The sequence below is a fragment of the Camelus dromedarius genome, chromosome 1 (assembly GCF_036321535.1).
Source record: "Camelus dromedarius isolate mCamDro1 chromosome 1, mCamDro1.pat, whole genome shotgun sequence".
Taxonomy (NCBI): Eukaryota; Metazoa; Chordata; class Mammalia; order Artiodactyla; family Camelidae; genus Camelus; species Camelus dromedarius.
This window is the reverse complement of record NC_087436.1, coordinates 77,946,172-77,972,938: the sequence shown is the minus strand read 5'-3', so window position 1 is coordinate 77,972,938 and position 26,767 is coordinate 77,946,172. Positions and strand designations below refer to the sequence as shown.

The following is a 26,767-nucleotide window of genomic DNA, read 5'->3' as shown; positions in this document are numbered from 1 at the left end:
TGTGCTGGGCGTGGCAGATAACTCAGCGACTCAATGTACACAGAAATGTATTTTAAAACACATTCTTTAAATTCTAGAGAGGGAAAGGCTTCCTCTTAGCTGTGTGGTTTTAAGATTAAGAATTTAAACTAAGTAGAATCCCACCCATGTCACTTTGACAGCGCCTGTCTTCTCGCCTGTGGTGAGAAGGCTTGGGGGACAGAGCTTCAGAGAAAGAGCCTTAAAGGCAATCTGGCCTTTAAAAGCTCCTCTTAGTTCCGGATTTGCTATGGTGATTCTATGTATTGCCTCCTTATGCCTGGAAAGCTCTATTCCTGTCCTTTACTCTTTTTTTTTTTTTTAACTTGTCTATATACCGAGTACCCCATCCCTCTGTGTATGTATATATGTGTGCTGGGGGTGGCGGTTGGGGGGTGGCAAAAATACTGTTCTCATTGGCCGATACTCGGAATCAATGGTCTAATTACAAGGGGGGAAATGAACATGTGTTACAAAACTTACGTTTTAAATGAAAGGATAGGTCCCTCAGAAACACCCTGGAAACATGAGACACCTCCAGTGTTTATCCCTGATGATGAGGAAAACACAACTGCCTTGAAAGGAACATGGCAATTCCGTTTGTAGTTAATGGTAGCTTTTTAGGGCTGTCTGCACTTAATCTCCTACTGTAACCTAGCCCCCTCTAATATTTTAGAGTTTCTCCCAGAAGGGGTAGAAGAGAGGAAGTTAGGCACATTTGTAAGTTGCTTTTGGACTACTTAAAGAAAAGCCCATGTTTTACTGATGGATACTGCAGGGTTAAAGGTGCCCAGGAATACAGGGATCAAGGACAGGGAACTTTCTCCCAGGGTGCCTGAGTCAGTTAAACTCCTGAAAGATGCGGGGCAAGGACTGGACAAATGGGGACAAAACGGGCTGGATTAAACAGAGTGAAAGCTGAAGTCCAGACTTAACCAGGACAGAGAGGTGGCCCTGATGACTCCTGTGGGCCCCTCCCCACTGCCGCCCCTGTCCCAACAGTTCAGAGGTAGTGATGTAGAGTTTGGATTCTGGACAAGAACGTGCTGGAGTCCACATCATTACTGCGCCCCACGAGAAACAGCCCCTTCCCCCCACCTCCTCGCCCCTGCAGCTCTGTGTACTCATGGATTTCCAGGGCGCACACCTCCATCGCTTTAACGCTAGTCCTGGGTGAGGCTCCTGGCCTTTTTAAGTGTCCTCTGAACCTTTGAAGTGCTCTCCCCAAGGGAGCATAGGCAAATTTCTCTCTGAAAAATGTGGCATTGCTTAACCCATCCCCCAAGGCACTCTTTCAGGGACACCTTGCATTTCAGGGAAGAGTAATTAAGTTTCTATCTGCTGGCTTTACAACAGCTTCCCTTCTTTCCCTTGCTAAGCTGAAGCAGAGAGCAGTCGGGCTGGAAGCTCTGTGATCCATATATTAGCTTTGAAACATCGTTCCTCCTCATTAGAGCTACTGGTGCTGTACCATCATCACCCTCTCTGCCCTCACGCACCCAAGTCATGTCAATCTAACCCCGTCCCCTATGTGCTGCAGTAGCAAGCTCTGGGTAAGAGTAGATCGATCAATCAATCAATCAATCAACTGAGAACTAATATGGAAAGAAATACTTATAAACACAGAAGAATATGCTACAGCCAACCTAAGCAATGTTAGGACAAGAGGTGTGTCAGAAAAAACAGCAACAAAGCATTACATTTCCTGTGTGCATTTATTTCCCCATTTGGTATTTACAGTAGCCTGCTCATTTCACAGAAACATTCTATTTTTAAAAAATAAAAATCCACAGCGTTTTCAAAATATTTTATTTTTCTCTTCTAGAAACTTTTATGATTGCTATTATTATAAATCTTTGTTTCTTTTATCCTGTTCTCTAACTGGATGGATACTGCTTAAGGAGTAATGAGAAAAATAAAAATAAGGCCTACTAATTAACTATCATTAATTAAGTACTTACTAAGTGCTGGGTTAACCTCTTTGGAGTGTCTCACTAAGATTTTAGGGCACTCCATTACCCCTGTTTTACAGGTAAGGATTGAGGCTTAGAAATGTTTAACAGCTCAAGGTCCCTGGTTTTGTAACCCCGGCTCAAGGTCATTTCCTCAAGAACTCACCCTCAGTTAGGATGTGTACCTCTTTAAATGTTCTTACAATCTTATAACATCTTGTACCTTTCCTTCATATTTCTTAAGAGAGTTGGTAATTTTACATTTATGTAATTATTTGATTAAAGTATTTCTCCCCACTAGACTCTGAATTCTAGGACAGCAGAACCACGTCTGTTTTAGCTATTACTGAGCCTCGTACATAGTAAGATTATAATACGTATTGAATGAATGAATAATGGAATGACTTAATTAGCGAATAAATGCATCCTTATCTGTCCAACTCCGGAATTTGAGAGTTTTAGTGTACGCAGCAAAATTACTTTTTAAATGAAGTCCTAGGTGACAGAATGTGCAAAGCGCTCTATAACATGCCACACTGAGTAGTGCCAGCTAAAGGACCTGGGCTGGAATCCCAGCTCCACCACTTTTTGGCTGTTTGATCTTGGACAAGTTACTCAACTTCTCTGTGTCTGTTTCCTCATTTGCAAAATAAACGTAGTAATACAATTCACCTCATACAATTATGAGGATTAAATGAATGCGAAACCTCGCAGAACAGTGCATGGTGCTTAAAAGGTTCTGTGTATATATTAGATATTATCATTATTCAGGAACTTAGTACAAAAAAATAAAATATCCCAGGCTACCTTCATTCAAAAACTCCTGTGTGATAGTGTTTATTTATCGACTCAAATCCCCTGTTCCTTCTTAGGGGAGGATCCTAGAGGTGTAGATCTTACACATGTGGCCCCAGGTTCTCATCTCAAATAGAAAATACCTAACATGAGTCCATCTTGAGATTTTTACTAGTCTTACACCCTACAAGTTCAGAAAGAAAATATTTAGTGAAGATAAATTATTTTAAAAATTTGAGCATGTATTATAAATATTCTTTTAAGAATATCTAATGCTCTCCCAGTTGGGCCCAGGATCCTCTAGAGTCTTTATCAACAATCGCGGAACTGGGCAGAGTGACCAGGGACCTGACCCAGAGTCCCACAGTCCCAGAGTTCATCACAGCCCTGCCATCTGTTAGCGGTCTAGTCTTGTGTAGGCTTGATAACTGCTTCCAGTCTTGTTTCCTCCACTAGAAAATGGAGATGCCAGTGAGATGCTTGTGGTGGTTATATGAGAGAACGTTCCAAAGGCCCTGGTAAGTCAGACATACTTAGTAAAAGTTAGTTTTCTAATAGACTCTCCCCTCTTATTTTCCTTTTTATAACCGTTCCAACCAGGACTTGACCTTTTGTGCCTTCTCTGATCACTTCCTCACGGTTCCTCCAGCCTTCCTAGGACTGGGATCATCACGTGGCCCTTCTCCCTTGTCCTGTCCTCCATGTGCTCTCAAGGTTCAAAGTAAAAGAAGTAGAGGAGTGGAAAGAAAAATGAGACATTCGATCAAAACACTTGAATGGGAATTTGTCTTCACTTCTGCTTCTGCCTGGCTACTTGATTTTGAACAAGTTATTTAACTTTTCTAAGTTTTCTTTTGCCCACCTGTGAAAATGCGATTAATTCTCCATGAAAATGAGGCTCATTTTCCATGAAGCATATTCTGGAACCTTTTTTTCCATCCTCTGCCCTATCTGTGTATATCTGTGTCAGAACAGCAGTAACAATAGTACTGTTTTCAATTTGCACCTTCCAGAATCTTTCATATTTGTTGTCTTCCTTGGTCACCATATCAGAATTCTGAGGTATTCCAGCTGAGCACTATCACTCCATTTCCAGATAAGGAAAGTGAGCTGAGACAGGGAGAGGATATATGACCAGGCAAGGTCACTGAGACCCTAGAACACAGATGCATTGACTGTGGTCTGGCAGACTTCTTTTTACATCTGTTGTATGCACTGCACCGGACACAGTGCTAGCGATACGGTAACCATCCCATACGTCTTTGTAGTAGAGCACACTCACTAACTGCTAACCAAAGGTAATAGATGCTAAGAGCCAAATCAGTAAGCCACAATTCCTTTTCATCTTATTGATTGTCTGTGAAGAAAGAATCCCTTCTTTTTTCTTGGATGACTTCCACTGTCAGGGCCCCATCTCTTGTGGATTCCATGAAGAGCCCCATGGGATAAAGGGATTAATTTTACTTCACATCATTATTTTGATTTTCTGTAAGCACTAGCCTTGGGATGGATATCTTTCAGCAGGGGTCTGTTTGGACTTTAAATGGTGTATGTTTTATTATATTGTAAAACTTTGAAATTCCGTATAAAAACAAAAATCAAGATTGGAAATTATCTTAATAATCTTCTTGTGAGTTTTTTCTTGAGCCCCTCTTTTAGGTCTGGGTTATGAGAAGTATGTACCCAGAAGTTTCAGTTTCATTTTTAGTGAAACTGAGAAGTAATAGAATTGACTTTAAAACTCCACAACAAGAATAAAACGATAAGACTATCTGGGATTTGTTTTCTATTTTTTAAAAATTGCATTTTCTCATGACCTTTGATAGAGTTTTCAAGAAATCTTTAACATTTCAAATGTGTCATGTATTCACACGATGCAAACATGATAAGTATGAAAAGGTGTCTTCAGAAGTTTCCTTCCTGTCTTTTCCTCTGTCTTCCACTTACTTAGTTCCCATCTCTTCCCCCAAAGAGCTATCCATTTATCAGTTCCTTGTTTATCTGCCCAAAGATTGTTCTAGGTAAAAAATAATATAGTACAAAGATATTCCTTCTTGTTTCCTTCTTTTATATACATTATAGCACACACTACATAGTAATCTGTACCTTTTCCCACTGAACAGTATCTGAGTAATTCATATCAGTGCATCATTTCCTTATTATTGTCTATTACACTTGCAAAGTGTTTGGTTCTTTGAATGCATCAGAATGTATTTTTCCAGTTTTCTAATTATGGCCAGTTGTTTCTAATATTTTACCTAAAGAAATGAATTACTTTTTTCATGTGTTATTTGAAATAAGAGTGGAGGATATCCATCGAATAATTTTCCTTTAGCTTGTATTGCTGGATCAAAAGGTATGTGAGTTCATTATCCTCCGTAACAGTGGATTTTTGCTTATCTGATGAGTTAAAGAGAAAGGTGTCTCAGTATAGTATTAATTTATATTTTTGTTAGCATGAGTCAGATTGAGCATTTTTCTTCTGTGTAAAAGCCTTTTCAGGTACAAACTATGTGTTCATATCCTTTGTTGATTTTCTTTTGGATTGTTGATGCCTTTCATCCAGGTGAAGGACAGTAAGTCAGTGTAATATATACATATAACTGAATCACTAAGCTGTGCACCAGAAACCAGCACAACCCTGTAAATCAACTTTACTTCAATAAAATAAATAGATAAATAAACAAATAAGTGTATATTCACAGTTTCCTAAGTTTGCTATGGGATGGGCTTCTGTTTTAGGAGAAGGTGGTCATTCTTACCTCCTTTGTATTTAAAGCTACAGGTGGTTAGTTTTGGCAAGCCCTAATGAATCATACATCTTTTTATTCTGTTTTTAAGATATGGCCAAAGTTGAATCGGAATAAACTAAAGCGTAACTATCCCTAAGGTCCTTCTTTCTATTGCGCTCGTCCACAGGGTTGAAATTTGCTCAGTATATTTGAAAGAAAAAACCATGACAACTATGACAAACTCCCATTCTTTCTTCTTCTGAAAGCAGTTTTAAAATCATTTCACCTGTTCTTACAGTAAGAACTGGAAGAACTGATAATGTTGAGAAGAAAAAAAAAATGAAATTGTCTACTACAGAAGGAGTCTAATACTATCACTAAGTGATTGCTCTTTTTCCCTCTCTTAGAAGTTTGAAAACGATTCTTTTTCAATCAATATACAGTTTTCAGAAACTTGGAAACATAATGGCATGTTCTGATTTCTCTAAACATGGCTATAAAATTAACCTACTGGCTTCATGGTTCACCACATAGAAAAAAAGGAAAAGCTGGAGTATGAAAGGATGATGAGGTGGCGTATATGCTGCCTAGTAATTAATTGATTGATTCAGCATGTATTATCGAGCAGTAACTATGAGCCAGGCTTTCTGCTGAACACTAGGAATAGGTATCAGCAGATAAGAAAGGTGTGCCCCTTGCCTTCTCAGAGCTGGTGTCCTAAACCTGTCCCTCTTTACCCTGATTACACTGAGAATCATCTGGAACAGCTTTACAAAAATACCAATGTCTGGGCCTGAGGCAAGAAACTCTAGGGGTGCAGCAGAAACAAGTATTTTTTTAAAACTCCCCGGTGATTTTAAGTGAAGCCAGAGTTGAAAACCACTGGTCTAACCATACCCCAGAGGTAGCTATGAAACCGCAAAATATTTTGAAGAGGAAGTGGTCATGGAAATTTTCTTGTGATGTAATCTGAACTACATAGCATGGACTTTGAAGCATTCTTGCCATGTTTGACTCAAATGCAATAAAGCTTTAAGACCCGCCTTACAATCTATGGATAACTTAGAGGCTAGAAGGACAAGTTAAATGGTGCCTCAAGGGAAAATATCAGACAATTCCAGAAAGTGGTGCTTTCCCCAGGACAGGCTGATTGGTTTCTTCACAAAAGACAATGTCAAGAGAAGCAGAAAAGGGCTGGGAGTGGGATGGGGACTGAAATACATGGAAAGAGAATAAAGAAACAACCACCAAATGGAACACTTTATATGTGCCCTGGTTCAAAACAAATTCTCGGGAATAACTTGGGGGGACAATTTAGGAAATTTAATTACTTAAATATATACCAGAAATTAGATGACATTAGTTAATATTGCTGATTTTTCTTAGGTGTTTAGCTGTATCATTATCTATGGACGAGAATGTCCTTATTTTTTAGGAGATGCACGCTAAAGTATTTAAGGGTGTCAGCAACTTTCAAACAGTTCTTCAACAACACAAAATGAAATCACACAGATAAGCAAATACCATCATATTCTATAGGCGGCTGAGGTATTAAAGATGAAAGAGGCTGTTGAATAGTGATGATAGTTACATTTAATTAACTCCACTGGTTGCGTTCTATGTTCCAGATACCGTACTTCTTTATACATATGATATTTCACTTTTTAAAACTGAAGTGTAGTCTATTTTCATTTCAGATGTACAGCAAAGTGATTTATATGTATTCTTTTTCAGATGTTTTCCGTATTATTTCATTTTTAAAGCAAGCAGCATTATTTCAATTTCACAAATGAGAAAACTGAAGCTTGTAATGGATAAACAACTTGTTCAAGTTCACACTGAGTCAGAATTTAAACGAAATTCTTCCTGTTTCCGTCGTGGGGGATCTTGATCATTGCTCCGCCCCCAGACTGCACTGTAACCACTCTTGCGGTAAAGAGACGCACACACGCTTTGAACTAGTTTCCATTACAGCACTTATTACAGTGCAAATCCACCCAATGTGTATGTGTCTGCTCTATTGACTGTGTCCTCCTTGTCATACGAGGACCATGGTCTTTGGAGTCTGGCCCACCTGGGTCCAGATCTTGGCTCTGTCCTTACTAGATTTTTGTTCTTAGGCTATTTTTAAATACTTCCTTCAGTTTCAGTTGCCTCTTCTGTCCAGATGGATATAATATGAAGTGCTCTGTAGGATCATTATGCAGATTAAAGAAATATCTAGAGAAAGCACTTAGCATAATCCTGGTGTATAGTAAATGCTCAGGAAATGTTAGTCTCCCCCTCTCCACTTTTCAAAAAATTTAATTTGGATGGCCACAAATATCTCCTGCTTATACAGAGAAACCCCTGATGTCCAAAGTGATGGTCAATGCTGGATCCTGCAATTGTGTCCATTGACTGTCAACTCTGCATCAGGGACCATGGCTTTGAATCCCTAAAACCTACAACAGAACTCTAGTATTAAAAAATACATGTTTATTAGTATTAAATTATCAGTATGACAGTCATTGTGACTTCATTTATTAAGGTTGTGTCTGGTATTAAAATTTCTCTCTAGGAACTTAAAATGAAGATATTTGTAATGGGTTTCTAAAATTCAGGCAGAAATAGTTCTTTGTACATATATTTTGGGGCTATGAAATTTTATTCCAGGCAAATGGAATAGTATGAGAAAAGTCACAGAGATGGGAAAATGTAAACTGTTTTTTTCCCAGAGACAGACAGTCCACTCCATTGGTTCACTATGTATGTAAAAGCATAAATAAGAGATAAGATTGGAAAATTTGGTGGAAAACCAAGACTGCTTCAATATAGCAAACCACTGTCAGTTTTGGAGTAAGTGAGCAATTTAGATTCCTAAGATACTGCGTATCAGGGCTAGTCTAATCTAGCAGTACATTGTATGGGTACCTGTGTGATCAGGGCTACTCTAACCTAGCAGTACATTGTATGGGTACCTGTATGTGTCTCGCTGGGGTGGGATGTGGGGTGGCAGTTAAGTAGGTCATCATTTCTCTAATCTCTGAATGCAATAGGACCGGAAATGGTGAGGGAAAAATAAGGGAAATTTGGAAGTAGAAAAACAAGAGGAAAAAGCCGCTGACTGGATGTAGGCAACAAACTAAAGAGGCCAAGCTGGCTTTGAGGTCTCAAGCCTGAGTAACCTGGAGAACAAAGGTACTATGATCAGAAATAAGAAAGTCATAACAGTGAGCTGTTTTGAGGTTGGTGAGAAATTTCCTAATGGAAATGTGAGTTTGTTAGACCTCTGCCTTCTTTTAATTTGTAACACCACAACCCACTGACAGAGGCAGGTCATCAAAAAGCTGAAGGCTTAAAACTATGAGATCTATCTCTCCTCGACTTAGGTAGCAGAGCACCTAACATCTTATGAGCTGATGCAAGGGCACAGAGCAAAGGAAAGAGCTTGAAAAGTCTCTCTTGGAGTCAGTAGGCACAGACTGACTCAGAATAGCCATAGCCCGAGGCTTATGGGTTTCCATGGCCCATAAGATCTGTAACTCCATCTGCTTTACGGACAGTCTGGTTAAGAAAAAGGGTATAATTCAGGAAAAGTGAATTTCAGGGAGCTACATAGTAGATCAAAAGGTAGCAATATTTCCACATTTTAATTTATTCCGTAGGTACTGAACACCTACTAAATACCAATTATTGTAGGCATTGGCATTATAGATTAGGTCTTTGCTCAAGTGCAATTTTATTCAAATTATTCTATTAGTATTTTTATTCTAAATCTAATTCTAACAGAAAGCACATAAATGGGTAAATAAGATAATTTGAGAGTTATAATACCTTCCTAAAGTTTCCTTGAAGTGCCTCTTCCTTCTTAGAAATGACCTGGAATTTAGCTGTCCTGGCAATACTCATGACTGACTCCTCATCCTTCAGGTGTGACTTAAGAGGAACCTTCCGTGACCTCCTCCCAGCAGGGCCTCGCAGCTGCTCTCCGTCCCAGGAACAATCACCATCTGCGATGACTGCTCATTGACTTAACTCCCTGGTTTAATGTCCATCTCGCCCACCTGGATGGTAGCGCCATCACAGCAGGAACCTTGACTGTTGTGTGCTCCTTGGGTTCCCAATGCCTTTTCCAGGGCCTGACCCATTGAAGGGTCGCAGTAAATATGTTTGCAAATTAGGATGACCAACCCTCTCAGTTTGCCTAGAGCTGAGGGTTTGCCCAAGACATAGAGTTTTCTGTGCTAAGACCAGGACAGGCCCAGGGAAATAGGGATGACCGGTCACCCTACGTGGAATGCATATCCACTGGATCAGAAATTAGTCCCCCAAATTAGTTCCAGACATTCTATCATTGAAGTGGAATGCCACCTCTCATTCACCAGACCTGGAGCAGAGGTATCACTATGCCCCGGGATGTTTAGTTGCAGCTGCTGCCTCTAGCACAGGCCGAGCCTTAAGGAAAAGTGAAAAGTCCCCAGGGACTCTTTTAAGCATCATAATCACTATAATACTATGGACACCGAACTCCAGGGAAAAGATATGCCCATAACTATAACCAAGTCAGTGGAGCTGGGTCAAGTCCATCGCTTCCGGGCCTCCTCAGGCCTCTTGGCTGACTGCTGAGGTATCCGATGGAGCCAGTCTAAAAACTGACAATTTAATACAGTCTTAATACGATGTAGCATTTACCAGCTAGAAAACACCTCTGAAGTCATGTCTCCAGTCTCCTCATTTACAGTTGAGGAAACTAAGAATCTGAGATCTTAATGTCTCCAACAGAGAGCCACGATCTGCAGGATCCTTGTTATTTGTTCCTACACGAATTGGCCCTTTTGAAAGAATGGTCACTGCTCTTGCTCTCCCGGTGAGAAAATGAGTCCCTTCCGTTGTCTGCCTTCAACAGGCTGTCCTATTTTGCATTTCCTTCCTCATTTTGTATGCTCTGGAACAAGTTCTGCTAGCCTTTTTGCAAATGACTTATTTCAATATACTGGTCAGTTCTCCCTAAAATAACTGTGTAACAGGTTCAAACATTATCTCTTCCTTGAAGCATAGGTTGATTACTCTGCAATTCAGAGTGAAAAAAAATTTCACCACTATGTAATTTGTAGACAAGAAAGAAAGATAAAGATGAAAGAAAAGGAAACAAAAAGAAAAAAGAAAGTCTAAAAACTCCTATAAAAGTTTATGAAGCCTAATATAGGCACCTTACTTATCAGGCCAGAAGATTCTGGAATTTATGTCATTGTGATATATCTTAAAGGCTTGATTCTGGCAATATATATGGGTGGGTTTTTTTTTTCCCCTCACCAATGAAAAGACGAAGACCAAAATTCACATTCATTTTTATCTTCTTGTATGTTCTAAATCAAAAAATAACAAGTAGTCTTAATGTAAGAGCAGGGGCAGGGCTAAACAAAATCGTACCTATTTAGAGATATTTTCAAAACAGAAAGTCCTAGTTCAGCTATTTTGGGGGGAAGTACAGCTTGTTTAGTATTTGGAAGTTAGAATGTTGGGCTTACAACTGGTGTTTGACTTTTAACTTAGGAAGGCAGGGCATTTCAAAAAGAATTTGTTATGAGTTCTTAAAAAACAAAACAAAACAAAACAGAACTTAAGACAATTGTTTTATTTATCTGAGTAACGTTATCCAGACTAAGATATTTTATTTGACCCTCTGTTATGAATTTCTTGCTGTGAGAGGTATTAAATTCATACCTCCACAGAGAAGGCCTTGGTCTTTCTTAGGCTTATTTCCTTACCTGCTTTTCCTTATGAGATAATCTCTTTAAGGTCATTGAGCAATAGTCTGGGCCAGAAAATTCCTATTTCTTTCAACTCTTTCCAAACTTCACGTCTCCAAGCAACAGCCATGTCCTTCCACCCTATTTACTCATCCAAACACATCTCCAAACATACACCTTGACTCTCCGAACAGACCTGAAGCCACCGGACCAGTCCACCAATAGGGAGACATTTCCACACATTCAACCTCCATTTTCCTTTAGTTCTTGACCACTCTTCAGAGACAGCTGATTGGAGATAATTATGTGAGTAATTGTAGATTCTAAAATTATCACTAGTTATGTCCAAGCCCTGGAAACATTAGTCATATGCTAGTGGTGTTAGTTTGTGGAAGATTTGACTTTAAAGCAGGCTTCAGTCAAGAATCCAAGTTCTTTTGTGTGTTTACTCATGGTACACATTGCAGCCTGAGAAGGTATACACATAATCACATCCAAAAGCAAGAGGAGGCTAATTTTTATAAATTCTGTGAGATGTACAACATTCTTTAACAAACTTTTCAAATATTATAATTGTGTATAGCAGGACCAAACCAAAATCTCTGGAATTTGATTAACTGTTATATAATGTAAATGTGATTAATCAATGAACCAAAAAAGATAAAACAATAATTTTCCAGTATATATTGCCTTAAAATGTAAGCTTTAAATACAGAAGTTTAAGGTTATGTAATATAGTTATATGAAAACATCCAATTTTTATGCTTTGTTTTTCTTTCTTTAATCAAAGTTATGCATAAATGTGATTTAAAGAATACAACTGTATCCAAGTTTTTTTTATTAAACCTCAGACTCCCTGCCCCTCCCCCCCAAGCCCCATCTTCTCCACTGCTTCTCTCCAGAGGCATCACTTTGAATTCTTTGTTGCTTGGAAAACATCCAATTTTGATCATAAAAATCTTCTGGTTTTTGGGAGAAATTCATAAAATAGAAAAAAATATATTGACACCTGTGTACCTGCTACCCACAAATGATAATACTGAACATTTTGTCATGTCTGCTTTAGGTCTTTGTTTATGAAAGAAGTCAAACACTACACATAAAGTCGAAGCCCCCTCTGTCTCCCATCCCCAGTCCCACCCCATCCCTTCCCAGGAACAGCTATTTTCATTCTCTAGTGAAATAGTGAGACTGTGTGCTCTGCTCCATTTGTTTTTGTGTAGAAAAATATACTTAGCATCATGTTTTTTCACAGCAATATTTAAATATATTGTACAGAAATGCTGATTTTACAATGAAAATAATGATTATCCATGAGTCAAAATGAATGTTTGGACAATTTGCAAACTTAAACTTCACAGAATTATCTAGAAATCATAACAATGCTGTAATATTTATGAAAAATGATACAGACTTATGAAAATCAATTATTTCATTATATTAAACAGAAAATACCTGAGATATAGGTCTTCATGATGACAACAGTAAATGCTTATTAGAGAAGCTTTTTGATTAGCATAATTTCTTGAATATAGTTTATGAAGTCTGATTAATAGTCTAGACTATGGTAACTTTAATGATGAAGCAACTAAGGCTTTACTATTTCATTATCTTGAATATTAAATAAGATAAATGGCATTAGGAATATTTAGAGGATTCTAATTCAAGATACTAGAAACATCTGAAGAATTCTCCTTTATCATTTCATCAAGAAGTATTTAGTAGAGAATAGTTGTCATAAATATTTGAAAACAAATTATACTTCTGTAACGTTGAAGTAGTTCCACAGATTTCAGCCCTGCAGGAACAATCAGGAAGAAAAATCGTGCTGTTTTTGAAGTCTTCGGCTTATCATCCAGACTCTTCAACTTGTGTAACTTGGCTGCTATCTTGTTGGATAGCCTTGGAGAGATCATTTAATCTCTCTAAAATTCAATTTTCTCACCTCAAAAATGCCTTGGTTGGTGGCACTAGGGTGGGGAAAGATTAAAAGAGATGATCATTAATATTTCTCCCAGCTCTAAAATTTTATTATTCTATTATTCATTTTCTCCCTCCCCACTTAATGTTCTAGGACATAGATTGGCAATTAGTCAAAACTGAGGGAATTTTCTAGCAAAATAATCACACTTAACATTAAAGGCTATAAGAATTTGAAACAGAAAAATCTTTTCTTAAGTTGTAAGATCAACTCATTCACAGGCAACCAGACAAAAACCACTAGAAAGAGAAATTAGAACTAGAGAAATATATGTATATTTATTTTTCACTATAAAGATTTTACAGGATGAAGAATATTTATCTCAATAAACTCATGTTAAACATAGCTGAATGTCTACTCCAAAGAGTGATACATCATACCAAAATAATGTGTGTTTAAAGTTATGAAATGGTTTGTTCGTAGAGAGAAAATAAGTCACTATGCATTATGTGATCAGTGATGATGACACTATCTCATGACCTTATGATCAGGCCAAGTTATTTTATTTCTCAATATCATTATCCCTCCAGGGGATGTTAAAAATAATTACTTTGTAAGAGTAAATAAGAATTGACAAAAGAGCAAAATAACAATGCATATAAAGGAAAAATAAGTAATGTGCCGTTCACAGTTCTTGTCTAGTATAAATGAAGATATAGCAAATTTTTACATCTTCCTAGAGGACCTTGAAAACCTACTGTACCTGTTGTGGAACTGAGATAGGCTGGGACCCAGGACATGAGACCCTTCACCGGGGTGCTTGCACCTGGACAAACATCTCCTCCAGCAACAGAATGCAACACAACTGTAAGGGACTAAAAATAGCTGCAAACATGTCAGTTGGGACAATTATGAACAATAAAATACAAAAAGACCACAAGCCGACTGCAGTTTCTAGGTGTCGGGAGCAAAAGCAGGGTACCGTGCATGGTCCCTGCACGGGGCACCACCAACTGGGTGGGCAGACCACCTAAGCCAAGCCTTCTGTTCAGCCCCCATTGTTAATCCACTTAAGATCCAAGCAGCTCCTTTCAGGGAGCAAGCATGGGCAATTGACTCTTGCTTTCACTCTCCTGTGCTGCAACAGGAGCCCCAGTAAAGTCTTGCCTGACGTTTTCATCTGGCCTCATATCAATTTCTATTGATTAAAGAGTCCAAGGGCCCAGGTTGGTAACAGAACTTCTCATGCAGTCATTACATTCTTTTGTTCAACTTTAAGATCTGGCAGACAAAAAGTGACAGTGAAAGAGGATCACATGGATATGTGGAAGAAACCTCCCTGAACTTATCTTTTCTATTTAGTAGTATCTTCTTAGCAAATCTAAATCAATGGCTGTCTGCAGTATTTTTAGTGATCCCAGGAAAAGAAAACACATACCTCTGTAATGACCACTGTTAGAACGCAGTGACTGTCACTGACATAATAGTCTTCCTAAATGAGGCAATGAATGTGAAAAGACGTAACAATTATTAGGAATTATTGAGGAGACCATTCCAAAGCTGAACCAATCATGTGTTTCATCACAAAAATCCCTTCTAAGTGGCAGAGTTCATTTTCTAGTTATGAAAGGATTGACGTGCCTGGGTAGGGACTCAGGATCTTGAATATCTAAATCTTCACGTCCTGCCTTCATCATCCTTCTTTCAGGTTCCGGGGAAGTGTATGTATGTAGGTCAATGCCAAACACATACACACTTTATCACTATGAAAATCCAACATGACCCCCTTGTAAGCTAGGTTGGCCCATGGGGAGAATTCTGTTTATTCAGGCTAGAAGCAGGAAGAGGGACCGAAACCAAAGCATGTCAAGCAGCCTCCTTCCCCCTTTCACTTCAGGCTCTCAGGTGATGAGGAAAGGGAAGTCAAGGAAAATCATGCTAAAAAGCAAGGGAAGATAAGGAGTTTTTCCAAGGTCTAGAGTCAAGCTGGTCTAACTGACCTGCCCTCAACATACTATTGCAGATGGGAGAGAGTCCAAAGAGAGGGGTTCCCAAGAAATGGAGCCTGGATCTGGAGAAATGAGACCTATGGCTCCAGAATGTCTTAGTCTCTACTTAGCCACAACACTAGAGTGTTTCCTCCTCCTTGGTGAAAGGGGCAGGGCTGGGGGTAGGATCTTTTTTTTTTTTTTTTTTTTCCTTTAAATCTATTCTCTGTGCAGTTGCTATTTCTTCCCTCCTTCCTTTTTACATAAAATAAATACTTTGGTGTCTGTGCAGTACTGTAGGTACTATATGGCTTTGTTTATTTTTAAACTGTTTAAAAAAATAATAATTGGGTTTATGTGTTCCAGAGAAGCTGTGATTAGTTCAGAAATGCTAAAGGATAAGTTAACCAGCTACAAATTTATATTAACCTACCTTGCTTGGGAACTGTTAAAATGATTTCCTCAGAATTGCATCTGATCATTCTTCACATTTTTTTCTTTACGAAATTCTTGCAATCTCTTGTCAAGATACATGAGAAACAGTATGTTATATTTATGAAAAATAGGTTTGTCTTCCTTGGCTTTGAAATTGAGAAGGCTGAGGCTATGGTCTAGATGGGCTGTGACCAATGCCTTCATTTTCTGCCATTTATAAACTGGCGTAAAGTTTCCAGAGTGACATTAAGAAACTAAATGACAGAAAATATGTGGAGGTGTTTTGGAGAGTTACTTGGCCATTTCACGAGGCCCTTCAAGATCCAGAGAGAGGGAATTTAATCTTGAAAAAGGCTGCCATTCCACATGGAATACAGTTAATGTTTCTCTTACCCTGAAGCCATGGTCCATCCCCTGACGCTTTTCCCTCTTTAGTCCTGCCTGGTGTCCTGGAACTTCATTCCTCTTCCACAGGATAAGTTTTAAGTATTTTAAGGAAGTTATGCTTTGTGAGATTTTCATTTAAAGTTCAAGTGTTTTAAGAAAATCATAAACTACAAATAATGATATTAAACTTGTGTCTGAGACAAATAATAAACATTGCTTTGCAATGATAAGAAACAGCCTCTGGTTTAACTTAAATACACACATCTACTAGTTTTAACAGCAATATCTAGGGCATGTAAAATGACTCAAATTAAAAGTAGATTTTTTTCAGACATTATTTCATAAATCTTGCACTAAGTAATTAAATCCATTTTCTAGAGTGGGAAGATGGGAACTTTGGAATCAGAGAGACATGGGTTTAATTCATGGCTTCTCCAGCTGAGTGGCCTTGGCAAGTTATTTACCTTCCTAAGCCTCATTCCTTCATCTGAGAAATAGAGAAAATAGTTTCTGTATCTCAGGGTCTTGGTGAGGATGAAAGATAATGTAAGCAAAAAATTCATTACACAAATATGCTGAAATACTCAACAGCAAATAAATGGAGTGAACAATATCAATATTTGTCAACATGGATAGATGATCAAAATCAAAACTTAGCGAGGAAACAGTGAGAAACTGAATGACATGGACTGCATGATAACATCTAGACAGGTATACTCATGTGGTACTCACATAAAACAATACCGTCATTGTTCATGAAAGGCAGATTGAAAAACTCACACTAAATACAGTGTGAAGGAAAGTGCCTTGGGGACAGTGAAAAGTGGGATCTTAGATGGGAAATGAAAGAGACTAAAATAAAAGGAAGAATGTTGGACATGGATCAGTCATGATGATTGTTCTAATTTTGTGTACCCGAGGTCCAAGAGGAGAGAAATAGAAAAATAATGTTTAGCAAAGAGCCAGCCACATAGCGGAAGCTCAATACAAGTGGTTATTTTTATTACTGGAGTGGGGTCCTACTCAGCAAGTGTTTATTTTCATTAGTTTGATTGGTACTATTGAGCTCAGCAACATTTACAGAGACAAGAGTTGAGCCAATGGAGTCAAAAGAGCAGAAAGAAACTGACAAGTAGAGAATAGAAAGAATATCTTTTCATGATAGAGAATAATTAATACATAATCATAATAGCTATTACTTATTAAGTGCTTACCATGTACTAGGCATTCGTTCATTCATCCAACCAACATGTATTCATTAAGTGCTTATTAGGTATGAGACAGTATTCTAGACATCAGAAATACGGCAGGAAAACAACAACTATAATGACAACAACATACCAAGCTCTTCTGGAGCTTATATTCTGGTGAAGGGAGGGAGGCAAAAATAAGTAAAATATACAGAATGTTAATTGTGGTAAGTCCTATGGAGGAAACGACAACAACACAGGGAAGGACCAGATGTAGTGGGGGTGACTGCAGTTTGAAATAGGGAGGTCAGGAAAGACTTCTCTGAGGGACATGGTTCCCAACTAGTTTCCTGTATTATCTCTTTTCATCTTCTTCTGTGAAGAAACCGTGATTGCTATTTTTCAGATGAGTAAACTGGGGCCCAGAATCCTTCCTTGCCTTTACTAAGGTTTGATGCTGGCTCAGTGGTCGAGACAGGATCAGGGTTTGGCCACCTGACTCTGGAGCTGTCTCCTTGTGTATTACCTCTCAGACAGGAGCTGGAAGGGGCCCTGGGGGACCGGCCAGAATGGGGAGCAAGAATGCGGTTTAGTAAAGCATTGAATCAATAGTATCATAGGATCCATCTTATATTTTTTAGAAATTAAAATAAACATCTTTGGTTTTGGTGGGGAAAAAATACTTCAGAAAGTAAAGCTAGGCAAAATCTTCTGGGCTGGTGGGTGTATCCAGAGGTTACAAAGGTGATGTCAGATATTTCCATTAAGAAATCAGGATTTAGTCCAACTCCTTTAATTTATTGCTACAGGACCAGGAACCTCAAGATTGTAAATGACTTGCCCAACCTCCTATGGCTTGTTTGTTGCAAAACCAGGATGGAAAACTAAGCTTGAAAGAATAACCAACCAGCACAACCACAACAGCATGGGCCAGCCAAGCCTCCATGCTTTACGCTGAATAGCTGGCCGGGCCAATTTCACTTGGACTTTCGACTTTCTTTAAACTGCAGAGAAGCTCAAATAGGTGAGAGTGGATTTCTGAGTCAGGGAAGACCCGTCTGCAGAAGAGGAGGAGGGAGTATAATTAGAGAAAGAGACATGAGAGGAGGCACAGATGAAGAGAATGAGAGGAGGCACCAGCTAAGTTTAGGCAAAATGACTGTCTCCATCCCGGGGAAGGAGAGTTGGGGGGTGGGGGTGGGAGACGGAGCAGGGACAAAGAGGTTCCTCCACCGCAGTAATCCTAACTATAGCATTATAGGACAGGTATGAGCAGTGTTGTTCTACACACGGGAAAGCTGAAGCTCAGAAAACTACTTAAGGTCACAAAGCAGGCAAGAGAGTCTCCTGCTATTTGAAGGTTTCCTTCTTTCTCCGTCTCCTCCTTCCCTTGTTTAGTTGTTTCTTCCCTCCAGCCTCTTTTTATTTGTACAAGGTGAAGGATTGGGGTTTTTACCTTTTTTCAGTTATCAAGTATCCTCTGATAAGAGTATACGGTTACCATGGCAGCACAGCCTTTACTGAGGACAGATCTCCCCTCTGCCTCCAGAATCGTATTTCACAGCACAGGTTCCCTTTCTCTGTGGAACTTAGAACAGCCGCACTTTTACATTGTATTTGGGTGACCATTTGCTTAACGTTTTTCCTCTACCAGACTATAAGCTTCATGACAGGGAGCCGTCTATTTTTGCCTGGAGTGTGCCCCCAGCGTTTTACACAACACCTAGCACTCAGGTTTTCATAAATATTCGCTGAGGGAATGTTCTTGTGGTTTCTCTCAGCTCTCTTCTGAAAGTTACACGGACAGTAACCTCTAGCTCATAATTATGTTAATAGATACTGTATAACAAGTCGGGCCGGTATTTACAGGTAGCACACAGGTAAATGAACACACACAGGCATACACATGACTGCACAAACAGCCCCCGGCAGGTGCACCCAGGAGGAAGCGCACGGCGGCGGAGCGAGCCCAACCGGCGCTGGTAAACACGGCTGCGCGGCGGCCGCCGGCCTCCGCAGCGTAGGAGGGCACCCGGGCAACCGCGCCACTGGAGTCGCCGGCCCCCAGGGACGCATGGACGGGACCCGGGCGCCGGGGGCGGTGGCAGAGTGGGCGGTAAGCTGCGCCGTGATTGGTCGTGCGGGGCGGGGCTGGCGGCGGGAGGCGGGCGCTGGGAGGAAGGGGGTGTGCGCGGCGGCTGCGGCTGTAGTTTCAGTATAAACAAGGCATCCGACTGGTTGGGCGGAATCTTTTTCCTTCTTCCCGCGCGCTTTCGCTCCCTGTCCTTTGGTTGCGTTGGTGGGCGCGCGGCAAACAGCCGGGAAGTTCGAGGACCCGGGGTCCATCTGCAGGTGGGTTGTTCTCCGGTCATCAGTTCTCCCAGGAGAAACCCGAGCCCGGCAGCGGGAACGCACGACCCTCCTGCGCGCTGTGCACTCTCCGGGGACCGGGGAGCTGGGCGCGGAGCGAGCCAAGCTCTCTGACTGCGCCCCGGCTGCCGGTGCCCCTGGAGGCGGCGGGAGAGCCAGGGCCAGCGAGCGCTGATTGGTGCAAAGCCCCCCGCAAAAGCAGGGGACCGTAGGAGTCCGCCTGCCTGGCCGCCGAGGGCGTCGGGGGTGTCCCTGGGAGCGCACCCGGTGCCAACAGGTGCGGGGCCCAGCCACTGGGGCCAGGGCGGGGACAGGCTTGGGTTTTGGCTTGCTTCTTTCACCCTCGTCCCGCAGCCAGGCTTTCTGTTCCGAGCTCTTGGTAGTTTTTGAGGATTTGTGTGAGTTCTAGTAGCGTTCATCCTTTCTTCGTCCTCTCCTCCCTTCCTGTGCTCAGCTAGGTTGTTTCCTACTTTTTGGCTAGTTTTCGTGAGTGGGTGGGTGGGGGGAACTGTTTATTTTTGGTGTCGGAGCCTTATAATCTAAGGTCTAACTCTTGGGAAGAGACAAGGGAACAGAAGTTATGTGTTCGCCACTGACGAAGTGAAATTGTTTCATTCCTCCGTTCAGCTGGCAAACTTGGGGACACTACATGTCGTCTTGCTCTTGCCTGAGCTCAGGTGAGTCGCCTCGGGTCACCTGGCCAGGCGATGATAACGTGAACTGGGGGTACTTGGGAGCCCCCCGGGCTGCTAGCGGGAGGAAGGCGCCTCTTTCTAGGGGAACCGTGGAAACAATTTCAGTGCTGTACAAGAGAAAAGGGGCGGAACAGGGGGGCTGGAGTGTACGTGTGTCTGTCTGACTGAACGCGTACCACTGGAATATTGATTCCCATCTTACCCCACCTGATCGGCGCAATTCAGACAAGAGCAAGGAGCAACGTAGCTAAGTCCTCTGACGGTGCAGAGGGCGGCACAAGTGTAGTAAATAGCAGAAAGAGATTTCTAGAGAGCGACTTTCTCCTAAATGTAGATGTGTCCGTCTTCACCGATGAATTGAGTGGGTATGGTGTGTGTATAGATGAATATGCACACCGATTTGTGTATGTGTGTTTGGGTCGAACGCGTCTCCAAGGAGTCCTTCGTCAGCAGCACCATGTGACGACGGTCAGAACTGCTGGTGTGCGTAGATCTATATTTAGCCCTGGATGATGTCTCATGGCCAAGGGAGGGTCCCTGAACCGGGTGCATAAAGGGGAAGAGTTCAGGGATCAGGGTTTTGCTCTCTTGAATGATGTCTAGTACAGTCAGACTCAGATGGGGTGAATAATTATTCTTTCCTCCCAAACAGTAGCCGGAGCCTAGCATGTGATGGCTGTGTCTTAATTTAAAACACAGACCGTCGTGATAAGCCTATGGGAAGCAAGGAGGTTACAGTTAACCAGAGTATATGCCTGATTGGAGATTTGGGAGGAAAACAAGTAGTCAGGTGAGGTTTAGAGCAAATGTAGAAATCGATTCCTCAAAGGAAGTAATAAAAAAATCTTGGCTGTTAAGATGTTCATAACAAAAAGTGGAGCAGATCATTAATGGCTGTGTTATTTTTCAGGGGACAGTGGTTGAGCCAAGGAGGACCTAGGGCACTTTTGACAGAAATCAAGGTTCACAAGCAGTGCCCTATTAATTAATTATTAGTTAATCTGCCTTTCAAGCAGATTTTCTGGCAAAGTGAAGATCAGCTACTGATTAGCAAGTTTCTTGTTGACATTCTTCCAGGACATGTTGGTCAATCCTTTGTTTTCCTAGAGGTGGCAACATTTCTGGCTACTAAGCTTTGTACTTTCCAGTGGTCTAATGAGGTGTTAAATGCTTAGAGTTTATTTCTCCCATGGTGCATTTTCAGTCTTGCTCCATTTTATATACTCCACCAGATATTTATTCTAATACGTGGGATGATACTGTCTTTTGGAATAGAAAATCATCATAAAACATTTATATTTATTATCTTTTTAAATTTAATTCATTCTTAGGCATATATTATTAAATATTCCTAAGTATCTATTTATCATAATAATACACATTTCTTATATTACTACTAACATTACATTCTTACAGTGTTAACTACTGGCTAATAAACTACAATAGTCCAGAAAAAATCAGTTGAATAATACCTATCTAGGGAAAAAAGAAATGGCGAGAAAATTGATGAGGCGAAGCTAGGTTGACTTTGTTGGTGAGGTACCCAGTATGGCAGAGGAAGTGGTGGGATCAACTTTATCAGTCTCCAAATGTGACCTGGAAGAAGTGGACTTCAGAGGAGCATTTGGGTGACCCCAAAGAGAGTATCTGCTTGGGCGGGAGATGGGGAAATGAGGGTGTTCTCCCTTACTTAGGAGAAGAACCTAGGGTCCCTGAAGCAGGGGTTTAAAGCCTTGTTTCTGATGCTACAAATAGTAAGTGAAAAGGCCATTATAACATTTTGTGAGGTTTTAGAGAGACAAATTGGGCTGTTGAAAATCCTGAAGATTGAGGGGATTTTTGTCTTTAGTGGTTGAATTCAGGTGTTATCTCCCTTTCACTTTTCAAGAACTATAGTTGTCCATTTTGGTTTTCCAGTTAAATCTACAAAAATCAGATTTGTGCAACCCTTAATTTTCCTAAAACAAGAGATGTAGTCTAGTGCTGGGCACATTTCTGCCTTGGGAATAGAGAAACTAGGATTCTGGCCAGTCTGGAGCCCTGACAAGTCACTTACTCCCTCACTATACTGGCAATGGCTGTGAAATTGATGAGGTGTCAAACTGGATGATTTATGTGTTAACTGGTTTATTTTGCTGTGCTATCACTGCATTCATTTGTACCCATGAAGTAATGGTCTACAGTTAGATGTTCAGCTACTTTCTGGGTGTGTGGAAATGAAGAGAGGAGAGTGATATTTCTTTTTATTCATTAAAATTATACAGAGCTTTATTATTTTCTTGAGCTGGGTTTTGCTTTTCTTTTTTTTTTTTTCCTATGAGTGTATTTTAAAAGCTGATTATCAAGAAGGGAGTCAGGAAAAATAGTTTGATCTTTGAAGTCAGTGTTACTATTCTGTCATTTTTTAAACCAGCCTTTTGACCATTTTTCTCTTAGATTGGTGTATTTACTATTTCATTTCATAGTATGTCTGCATCTAGAAATCATTCAATTGATTCAAATTTTATTAGGAAGCCCTGGTATAAAAATTAGTTTAACACAGGGAAAGAACAAATTAGTCTTGTAAGGAAGGAAAGCACTTTATAGACTGCGAGTATCCTTCAAAGAGGAAGAATAGAGGAGGTGGCTATGTGTATTTTTTCAAGAACTTGCAACCCCAAAATAAAATTATCACATTAACTATGTTCCATAATAAAATGTAAGTAGAAAATTCTACTTGCTTACTAAATGTCCTCACTAAGTATCAGGTCATTTTTCCTGCTGAGGTGAACATAAACCCTTTAGTAAAGGATGCTCCCCATTGGATATTCTATAATTTGGCTTAAGATCTGTTATGTATGAATGATTCAACTAACTATATCTGTGCTGTTCAGAATGGTAGCCAGTGCTGTTCAGTAAATAACCACATGGGGATATATGAACTTAAAGTTAATTAAATTAAAAAAAGGGCCCTAGTCACATTTTAAGTGCTCAATAGTTGCGTGTGGTGAGTGGCGGCTGTATTGAACAATGCAGAAAAGGAACATTTCCAATATCCCCAGAAGTTCAGCACTTAATTAGATAATGATGATTTTGATTATCCAGAAGATCACTTTTATTCCTCTGGGAAAATGACAATTAATTCTCATCATAGAATGGCACCAAAGATACAGGAAATAAAACCGGCTTTGTATGTTTTCAACTGATCAGCATGAGCAATGCCACTTTCCTAAGTTCAGTAATTTACCATGATCACAAATACTGATTTCTCAAATTTCACCCCCAGAACTCTCAAGTGTCCTTCTTTTACTTTTCTAAACCAACACCTACTGTTACTGCTAGAAAGTGCCAACCTTTTCAAAGACAAGGAATATGGAGCCATCTACTGTGAAGTTCAGGTACTGCATGGAAATTGTAGATGATTAAAAACAATGCATGAAGAATGTCAGCATATTCTGTGATCAGTTCCCACCAAAAAAAAACTAGTCAAGATTTATCTCATAGAAAAGCTTTAAATGACTGTCCTGGCCCATTCTGAGTTGCCATGTACTGAATAGTTTTATGTTTTAATAAACTGCTGACAAGATATTCCCAAGACAAGAGAGGACAAATTGTAGCTTTGTTTTTCTCCCAAGGGAACCAAAGATAGTAATTATTTGAGTCAGAATCTTCTTCCTCCATCAATTAGGAATTAGTAAAGATTTTTAAGTAGCATCTAGAACAAATCAAGCAAAATGCAAGTTCATTTTTTATGTGGGAACCTGTAACAAATCAGGAAATATCCCATTTCATCACTGTAGAGAGAAACAGGACCTTCCTTCCTCAAAAATACTGGGTTTTTTCCCCCTTGACTGTAAAATCTACTAAGCATTTGGGGCTCAGTTCCAAAGAACGTCCTTATCTGGGAGTTACTTTTTGTTCACAAGCCAAAGAAATGAGTTGATTCTGAGTTGTCCACTCTGTATTGTTTGTAATCTCAACACAATACCTCTTTTTTTCAAGGAGGTTAGCTGAGGTGTAGCATTTCTAGTTTCCAGAGATGCTGCTGGAAAGAAATGAGAAGATAATCTTCAAGATGTTTTCAAGCTGAAAATAAGCATGTTTTATAGATAGTGTCAGAAACTTGACTTTTACTTTCGCCCTGACTCAAATTCATAGTTAGATAAACACTCTCTCAGCGTACAGTCAGTCCTTGTATGCTGAGATCCCGCAGCGCCAAAAGGAGGCTAAAAGTACTTGTGATTGCTGCTGGAGTACAGCTGAAATATGTGGACTCTTTCTCGTTCCCATCTCTGGAACCTCAAATGAAAAAAGGCAGAGAGGATGCATCTCACCAAAGTGCAAAGTTCCTTTGGAATCAATATGGGAATTTGGGAACCAGTCATTCCAGGGTATTAAATTAAGCCTCTCCTCACTAAATAAACATGCTTTCAAAGTTCAATTGCGATAGGGAAGACTTCCTCTACCTCAGTGGTTCTTTTTTTTTTTTTTTTAAGTTGGGACACATGCCCAGCATTTGAACAGGAACTAAATGATAGTAATTAATATAAAAGCATTGAGTTTATTAAATATTTCACTGTAACACTCTATGATGAAATAGGGATTGAAAAAAAAACTTTATATTTTTTTTCCTTGGATTCCTGTCTATGCTATCTCATTTTCCTGAGTGTAAAGGAAGTGCTGACTTGACATTCTGGTAGAGATTTACAAAGCTCCTCAAACAGATGTTGAAGGATGGCTTTTGATTTACTTCCCACACCCAGCTTTTCCCGACCCTCTTTCCCAATTTGAATTGTCACCTGAAACCACCTTGGCCTGGTGCACCTGCCTCATCGTAAATAACATTGTGCAAAAGCAGTCGCTGATTCAAACACAATCTGCTGTTTAGAAAAAGGCAGCTTTTCATCTGGTGCTTTAGTTGGTCTGAAACCATTAGGCATGCCTTTCAAATCCATTCATCCCTTAAATCACCCAGCGCTTGCTTCCTTGCTGCTGATCAATGTCACGCGGAACTTTTTCAGGGTCCTTGGAAGAACATGATATATCTTTGCGACTGAATTAGCTGCCCCTGTAAGGTATCTTGTCTGTCAACCAACTTTTCAGCTTACTGAATTGATTTTAAGAAAGAACATTCGTCTTGCATACATGGGTTGGATATATCTTTTACTTCCTCTTGGGGAATTTCCCAGAAGAACCTATAATCTGTATGCTAATTTGGGTGGCTCAGAGCTTTCTATTTGCATGGTTCATTGTTTTAAAACCAAAATCTGTTTCCCAGTGTCTCCTTACATCCTCCCTTTCCCACAGGGCTGCCTCAACTTAGGAGGAAAAAAGGCCTATTTAAATCTCTCTACCCAAACTAAAAGAAGTGTCTTTTTAATTCTCTTTAAATCCATTAGATTGGTACTACTAGGAGATACAAGTATTCCTTGATTTCTGAGCAGCCAGTCTTGAATGTGTTAGACCAAGTTTCCCTTCAGAACCATCTTGTTCTACTTCTGTGAGGATAAGGAGATAGACACTGTCTAGGTTCTGGACAGGCCAGCACATGTACAACACAGTACTTCCTAATCTGGGGTCTGAACTCCCTGAAAGTGTATGCAGACTTGTTGATATATTTCTCGGGGGGCAGTGTGTGGAGAAGTTGGTGATCTCCCTAAAAGTTCAGAGCCACTGGCCAAATAGAATATATTCTGAGTTTCCAGGAACTGACTTCCAGAGGAAACTTTGCAAGGTGAGAATTGCTTGTGAGATTAACCTGTCCTCTGCCTTATCTTATTGATAGTGATTTGAATAAAGTCAGGAGCTTTTTCAAGTGTCTCATAGAAATCTCACTTTTCCCAAAGGAGTTAACCACTTTGAAGTTTGACTTAACAATATATTAATGCCGGTACTTTATTTAATGCAGTCACACATGCTGATTTGGGGGGAAAGTCAGCTTTTCTTAAACCAGAGTTTTGGTTAACAGGTCCCCACAGATAGGGCCCTTGGGTTGGGCAAAATTTGTGCTGAGGAAGGATGGCAGATAGTGGAGAAGTTGGTTTTGAGATTATGTTGGAAAGGGTAGAGAAAGGTAAATTGAGAGTTTCCAGAACCCAAGAGACAGAAAATAGTAATTGTGAGAGCTGTAAAGAGGTTTGCTGTAGAAAAGAAGAAATCAGAACTATGTTGAGATTAAAAAATAAGTGGAAGCTGTGGGGTAGGAGCAGCCTCTCCCTCAGTCCGTCTTCCGCTGGGGAAAGTGTTAGCAGATGATTCCTGGAGTCGGTAGCACCCAGGGGTGAAAGTGTCTCTGGACCCTCATGTCCAGTACTTGGAAATTGTATGAGTTTATCTTCTTAAACAAGAACTAAGCCAATATTTAATCTTCTGAGACTCACTTTTTAATTCCAGAACTGAAGCAAATAGAACTAAAGTCCTGGACATCAAATTTGAGTAATACTGAGCCAACAGTGGTTCTCGATGTGGGTAATAGGAGGAAAGATACTTGAGAAAAAAAATCTACACTGTTTATCTTCTTAGATATTTAAAAATACACTTCACAAACAGTACTCTCTGTACTGTTCTGCTGAC

At 40.0% G+C, this 26,767-nt stretch overlaps 1 protein-coding gene across 2 annotated transcripts in view; it reads left to right on the top strand.

Moving 5' to 3' along the window:
- RASGEF1B (RasGEF domain family member 1B) overlaps positions 1 to 26,767 on the top strand; it is a 492,806-nt gene that overhangs the window by 435,466 nt on the left and 30,573 nt on the right. Inside the window, exon 1 of one of the 2 annotated variants that reach the window (XM_010983422.3) lies at positions 19,371 to 19,502. The exons of the other annotated variant lie outside the window; for it this stretch is intronic. The gene's annotated coding sequence lies outside the window, so the exon portion shown is untranslated. Of the gene's footprint in view, positions 1 to 19,370; positions 19,503 to 26,767 lie in introns of those variants that run through there. 2 annotated transcript variants of the gene reach the window in all.